At 46.7% G+C, this 7,500-nt stretch overlaps 1 protein-coding gene across 1 annotated transcript in view; it reads right to left on the bottom strand.

Moving 5' to 3' along the window:
* LOC126581295 (homeobox protein Nkx-2.1) overlaps window positions 1-7,500 on the bottom strand; it is a 24,310-nt gene that overhangs the window by 4,275 nt on the left and 12,535 nt on the right. The window lies entirely within an intron of this gene.

Here is a 7,500-nt window from a genome sequence, read left to right as displayed (position 1 = left end):
TATAGTGCTATCCATTTGATGAAAATATGTTTACGTATACAATAAATTATTGAACAATAGAAAAAGGTACAAAAGAGTTTCCTGTATTTATGGCCACAATAAAATAGCATCTTCAATCATAGCAATCATGCGCTACCATGAACATAGCAAGCTGCGACTGTTTTTTTCGTCTATTGCCAATGCCAGTCCTGAGAGGTGGTTGTTTTAAACCTTTTTCTAAGTTACAGAACAAATATTAAGCCCTTTGTGAACAAATTGCTTGTGAAAGTGGTTTCTGTTATGTAAAATCCAGTGTCGACGGTGCTCGATCGCGAGCGGTGGAGGAATCTTCTGTGGTAGGCCAAGACAGTTCGCCGGTTGTAGCACCAGAAAAGTAAGTAAAATCAAGTGATATTATGAACATTTGAAAATCGACTCAATAATATGAAAGAAAAGTGCATTTTTCTCAGTTGCACGTTTTTCTTTCACTTACGCCGGAATACACCACTCGGTCGTAATTTAATTTCGAAACTAATGAATCAAACTGTGTCCTGCACGTTCCATTCTTTTCAAACTGTCCTACACGAGTGAGCTGTATGTAAAAATTGCAACAAACACGCGCATTCAGTCGTCAGCTTCAGCGGTAAGCTTCATCAGTATTAGCTGCTGTAATTTTACTATGGTTTTCACTGCGAACTTTCCCTGGGAAAACATACGCGCACCGGAGCACCCTTTGCTTGGAAGCAGAGCTGGCCGCTATAGAGGAGTAAGTACTTCGTGCGCGCTGAACGGTGTTTGCAACAACACACGGCCGCCACCACCACCATCACCACCACAGCCAGCCAGCGTACCCTGCGACCAACGGGTGTAAACATTCATTTTACATTCTCTTTCACGTAAAAATTACCACCGTGAAGAAGTGACCGTGGGCGCGAAGAAACGGCAAACGGGTCCCTTTTCTCATGCCAAGCACGCCAACCGACCGACCGACACTAGCTGGCCGCCAGTGATTCCAGCCTGTCTAGGCTAGTCCACCTTCCAGGCCAATTCGTGTGAACGACGGTGGCGAGTGTGTTGGCGAAAGCTGTTGAGTTTCTTTTAAAATTGAATGTTAATCGTGTGTGCCACCAGCACTTGTGGCCCGTGGTGTGCATTTCTGCACATACACAGGGCCCGTCTGTCTGGTAGGTGTGTTCCGTGGTGAAAAGTGGAAAATAGAACGAAAGGAAAGCCTTCAACCCACTAACGGGATACAACGGCGGGACGGATTGACCACATACACTATGGGTCCACGGATTAGGTTCATTTTGGTGCTGGTAGCCGACAAGGAATGGTGTAGTCGGTCGATTCTGCACTCAATGTAACCACTAGTGTGTTATTATGCAACACTTGAGTGGTAAGCTGCCTTCGTCATCCTCGGGCCTGGATGGATGAATAGATCGGATTTGAGGTCGACGGTCGGACTGCAGCATTTGCATTAACGCCTTGGTAGCTACTTTCTTGCTTTTAATTATGACTCAAGCTCGTCCAACGGCCCCGCGGTGGTCACAATGAGATCGGCTGCGCGCGCGCCCCGACGACGTGGCCGAGGCCGAGGACACGTGCGATGCAATTCAATGCATTCCGGGTATAGAGAGCAACCGGCGCTGATGGTGGTGGCGCTGGTGAAGGATTTGCTGACGAAGCAGGCTCACTCCTGCTCCTGTGCAAACAACTTCATCGTCACACGGTAATCCTTGATTCCGTCGGCGAAAAGTCGCGCATAAAAACACTCGGTGGCCTCATGTGTATGTGTGTGCGAGGTACTTCTGGTGTGCTTTCAAATAGCGATGAGTGCAATATTATCTCATCAGCAGCTTTCTCGTACTGCAATTAGCAGCGTAATCAAGCAGCAGCAGCAGCAGCAGCATCCCCCTATCCTCAGCCCCCAAACATACTCTGCGATCCGTCCAGTTAGTCATTCCTCGCTGGCCGGTCGCTGAGCAAAATCCGATTTTATGCAAAACTCGAGCCTGGAGCATGGCAAGCCATGGAAACTGTGGCTTTTGTATAAAAATGTCGAACTGAGTGTGTATGTGTGATGATGGCGATGATGATGATGATGATGATGATGAGGTGGAACGAAAGGGCTCTTAGCGTCTCCAAAGAGGCAAACATTACGCTTTGCGACCGGCTCCTCGCTCATCCCCCAACTGACTTTTGTTGCGTACAAATGCATACCCAGCAGAGAGAGAGGAGGAGGAAGGATAGAAGGGACAGACAGTGGTCGGTGAAGATGACAACAGTGATCCGCATCTACAAGAAGCATCGCATAATGTTACACATTGCACCGAGCCGCAGAAAAATGAGTGCATGGCATGGATGATCATCACTTCGGATGGTTGCCATGGTGGTTTGCGAAACAACACTACGTCTACTACGCACTGTCTAGGAGCAGGTTGTGGTTCTATTATTTTCATTTCCAACCGGTAGCAGCGACAAGGACTCATAGACTCTGCCTTGGAGCTTCATGCGGTGGTGATTTTGTAAAGAAATCCTTTTTCTACGAGGCACAATAGAGCACCAATGGAATCCTTTTCCTGTCCTTTCCTGTCTCTCTCTCTCTCTCTCTCTCTCTCTCTCTCTCTCTCTCTCTCTCTCTCTCTCTCTCTCTCTCTCTGTTGCCATTAGCTCGTTAGAGCACGGGTGCCTCATTTTTGCCATTGAGGTTTTGCAATACACTTTTGGGACCCGCGGCATGTTCATACTCAATGACAAACTGTAATACCAGTTCATTTAGCATTTACTTCAATTATGCAAAACCGATGGTAATGAACGCTAACGAACGTAGGAGGGGGAGCATTTGTTCTAGTCGGTGGGAATCGCTAATTGCAACCCTGAGAGCCCGCATCTATCCACCACAGACTGGGCTCATTATTTGGTGATCATGGAGAGGATAACTGGTCCATTTTATAGGCACTTCCGATGGGAGATACATGCGATGCAGGTAATAATTTTATGAAAAGGTGCACCGTTTGCATAGTATGCCTATAATTAAAATACTTAAGGTTGAAAGAGTTGGAATGTGGAATGGAAACAGGTTCGGAGAATGAAATGCTGTATCGTTCGGCCATAGAAAAATGGTTTTGCAATGAAACATTTGTACTAATGAATACGGGATACTCTTACGCGTATTCCTCATTTGATTGCCGTTAATTTGTGATGAAAGATCTTCAAAATGCAGGTTGCTTTTGATCCATATCTCCTGCCTATTCCTTGTCATTACAAAAAAAGGCTCCTAAGACTCATCGAAACCTTGCGAAGAAGCATCTAATCGGTAATCAGATTCTTCCGTCAGCCATAACCACATTTGGATGCCTTGCAACCGGGGATGCGTGCAACCAAGCATTATTCCGGACCTCCCTCCGTGCGGCCAGAGAAAGATGCATACCACCCGCGCACGTTAATTGGCAATAAGCTGCGTGGGAAGGCTGTGTGGGTTGGTTTTCAGCCGATCCTTTCCCAATTTTCTGCCAGGTTATCCTTCCTGCTACGAACGTACCGCAGTGCACCCAGTGCACGCTCTGTTTATTCTGAGCTGCTGTTCCCGGGAACTAGCCTTCGCCAAAAAGAGTCGAAATGTTTACGTTGGCATGAACACCTTCCGGTTCGCCTCCGGTTTACCGGGATTAAAAAGGTAATCATCATCATCTGTACTGGGCTGCGGCTGACTTTGGGTATTCCTCTTCTTTTCCTTTACCTCTCGCTAACGCTGGCAAATATGAGCCCGCAAAATCGTTCGCCTCATTGCCGGTGGCTTCAAGGATGGGTTAAGTTTGCCTCGGAACCGAAACCACCACCGAACCCCGGATGTCGGGGATTAGTGAAATTTGGGAAATTATAAAATAATCAATTAAATACGAACTTCATATGTATTCTCGGCAAACGGTAACGCCGACGGCCGTCATGTAAATCGTCCTTTTAAAGGATGGAATACGGGAGAAGAGAAAACTGGTACTGAGACAAAACTGGGAAAAGCTAATTCGTGATGCATATCCGGAGAAACAATAACGGAGCAATAATCTGTCAAAAGTTAAACTTTTTCCACAGGAAATGGCAAGTTTATCAACAAACAATGGAATTCCCCGTAATCGACTGACATTTTGGTGAATGAAGTATGTCGCCAAAATGTCTTGGATTTCCCCCGTTAGCGACTCGGGAGGAAGATGTAACAAAAGATATTTTACTGTAGACAACACGAAAAGGTTGCTGGCAATGAAATTGTGAAACTGCACGAATGTGCCAACGAATTTATCTACATTATGTTGCGTCGAATGAATTTCTCAAACTATATATGACGCTGATTCTTATATTCTTACTGATCAACAAAGGATTTTTGGTAAAATATTGGCTTAATGCGAACATTTCAGCAGATTTTACCTCGTTTCGCTTGAATCGCCCTGGTTCAGCTCGAAAACGATGATGGCATCATCATCGTACAACTACAACTGCGAATTCTAAGGTAGTTATGTTACCTTCCGCCACACGTCCCGGGTGACATCATATCGGGAACGGGAACAACCACAACACAAAAAGTGTATGAAAAGTCCCAACCAACCATCATCGGGGTCACGATTACCAGATGTTTAAGTGAAAATCCGGAATGCTGCGTCAAGCACCTTGTAGTGAACCTTGACGGTTCAAGAGGTCCGCGTACATATGCGTCCTCCCCTGGTCCCGGCGTACCGACGGAGCGCAGTGGGATGCACACGGAGGGCGAAGCTGAGGATCAAGAAGCAGAACCACTCGAGTGCTGCTTTCATACGACCTGGAATCCTGGATCCTGAATCCCGGATCTGAATCCGGATCAGCAGCCACCACCATGGGCTCGGTTCGCGCGGCCATATCTGGTACACAAACATCTGCCAGCCGATCGATTGTAACGCAACACACTCCGAGACACACAAACCGAGCGCCGAATCATTCCGGTTCCGCTGCATTGTGTGCAATGTCGTTTGTGCCTTGCGAAAGGTTCTTGCATGTTTTTTTTGTGGTGTGTGCCCTTTTGAAACAATGCCGAATCGGAACAGATTTATGCTTCCGCGAGTGTTTCCGGCACTTGAGCGGCCAAGTGTTTCGCCGGCCATATGCACTCGTTCCAAAGTGAAACAATGGCGGTTCGCCACTGCCTCGCCGTTTGCCATCAGGACACTTTTCTGTTTTTCTATTTTTGACAGAATGTTTAGATGATCGATCGAGCAAATTGGAGTGAATTATCAGTGCGCTTTGATTCGTTTTGCGTTCGTTCGAAGCGTCAATACATTTTGGGGCAATGGATCAATTTTGATTTTGCTAATCTGGCCACCATTCTTCGGCGAAGATTCTCGTGGGGAAATCCCTGACGAAGAGGCCGAAGAAGCACCGCAGCAGCATCCTTGTCATGTTGGCTCTTTCTTTTACCTCTTGGTTTTTGTTTATCATCCCCAGCGAACGATGCTTTCAACGGTGCAGAACATTCGCTGTTTATGTTGTTGTTCGTTAAGCCGAGAGTTGGCCGGTTCGTTGTTTTAAGCTACAAATCCGCACGTAGGCTTCCGGCTTGTTAGTAGCGGACTTCTTGCCGCTGGGGAATTCCCGCACCGTGCAGGGCCTAAGGGAAGAGAGAGTGCTTTTTGCTGCTATTTTTATCCGGTTTTACGAATTTTTATGGCCACGGAACTCGAAAGTCTAGGTAATCCCAAACAGTCCTCGGTGGTATGGTGTTATTCGTTGACTTTCTGGCGTGATGAGTGATGCCAGACGTTGGTCGGGAAACGGCAACATTTGTTATTCGTGTTTAATAAGTTGTCCTGATTCTAACGATCAAAAAGAATTTTATTTTGTTGCTGTGATCAGATTTATTTTGAATGGGCGAAAATTGAAGCTATTTCGAAACTAATTAAACATTCAATTTGCACTCTACGTACACAATGTTTGGTACAGCATTTTATGAATCCAAAACCATTTGTGGTTGATGTGTTTGAATGTTTTTGCTAGTTCCATTTGCCCTTTTTCTAAATAAAAAAATGAATGAGTATTAGGAAACCTTGCATGTGTTCTCTTGGCTTAGTCTACAGCAGATAGGGCGCTTATAAAAGCAACAGATAAAACTTATCCTTCGCGTTACAGAGCTGTACAGACTCTAAACGTACCAGAAAGGCTCACAGAAGTAAGTCCATCACGGTCGTGCTCGATGAGAATAGCAAAACTAATCCCTCCAGGATCCTGCGGTGCAAGTGGATAACAAACAGCTTTCGGCATCAAGTGGAAAGCCCCCAAAAAACCCCCACACCCAAAATGGGAAATATGTTTTAGCATTAACATGAGTTTGGAGTTTGAAGCGTTTAGTGCCGCGTGAAACAAACACAAAGCGGAAGTGGGCATGAGCAGCATCATGATGATGATCAGAGTTCAGGGCTGTCAATTTTGGCACTAGCTTCGTTTCATTGTTTGCTCACTGCACAAGCAACCTCACTGCTGGTGTGTTGGCGCAGACGCGCTCCAAAAAACGAGAAATGCGCGAACGCACGAATGGCAGCCACCAAAGTTTTATTGCCGACCACGCCACCTTACTCCCAAACCAGACAGACAATACATACGCACACACAGAGAAGCGCTCTTCTCAATCATCAATGGAGCTCGCGGATTCAAATCGCATTCGGTTCCGGTGACGTTAATCAACGGATGCTCCGTCGGGTGGGGAGCACTTCCGGTGGCCACTGCTGGTATTCGCTTGGTAGAATCGATCGTTTTAGGAGGATGTCGAGCTCCCCATTTTGATCGCGCGCGGTCGGTCGGATGTCAGGTTCATAAAGTCAGCAGCAAGCAAAGGTGCGCTATCGAGCCGAGACGGAACCATGGCTACTACAATGGCCACTTGACGATTTTCCGGCACCGGTCTGCCACTTCCACGCGTTCTGCCACCGAAACCAAACACATGACTGGCTTCGAAATGATGGCAACCGACCGGTCTCTGGTCGTTTGTCAAATTGAATTTCTAAAACGAAGTGTCACTTGAAGCGTTAATCAAAAGTGACGTCCCCACGGGAAGTGTGCGTTTCAATAGAGAGAGAGAGAGAGGCAGGGTGCCAAAGGGGACGTATGGGGAGCGATGTATGATTCGATGTGACACACCCACACATGCCGTTACATAAATTGGAATCGTGCCAAAAACCGGTGGAGCAAACGAACGGCGATGGATATTTCGCGCAAGATGTTCAAAATGGCGTGTGCCAGGAAAGCTTGCTGCGATCCACGTTTTATTGATCTCTGACGTTCCCTCGGTAACACCTTCGTCCACTCCACCGTGGCTGAGGGAAGATAAATCCCCGGATGTATTAACGCGAGATAATAAGAGAAAGGATGAGTGCAAAGCGCTTCTTGTTGGCCCCTGAGTGCGTGCATCGGTAAGCAGCTTAGAAGCTGGTGCTTGCTGCACGCATTGTTGTCATCTTTCAGGTGTCATAATCGTCCTTACTTTCACTCCACCAACCTTTGATCGAT

Source organism: Anopheles aquasalis, chromosome 2 (assembly GCF_943734665.1).
Source record: "Anopheles aquasalis chromosome 2, idAnoAquaMG_Q_19, whole genome shotgun sequence".
In the NCBI taxonomy this organism is placed as follows: Eukaryota; Metazoa; Arthropoda; class Insecta; order Diptera; family Culicidae; genus Anopheles; species Anopheles aquasalis.
Note: the sequence above shows the minus strand (reverse complement) of the source record. Positions and strands in the feature narration are given on the sequence as shown.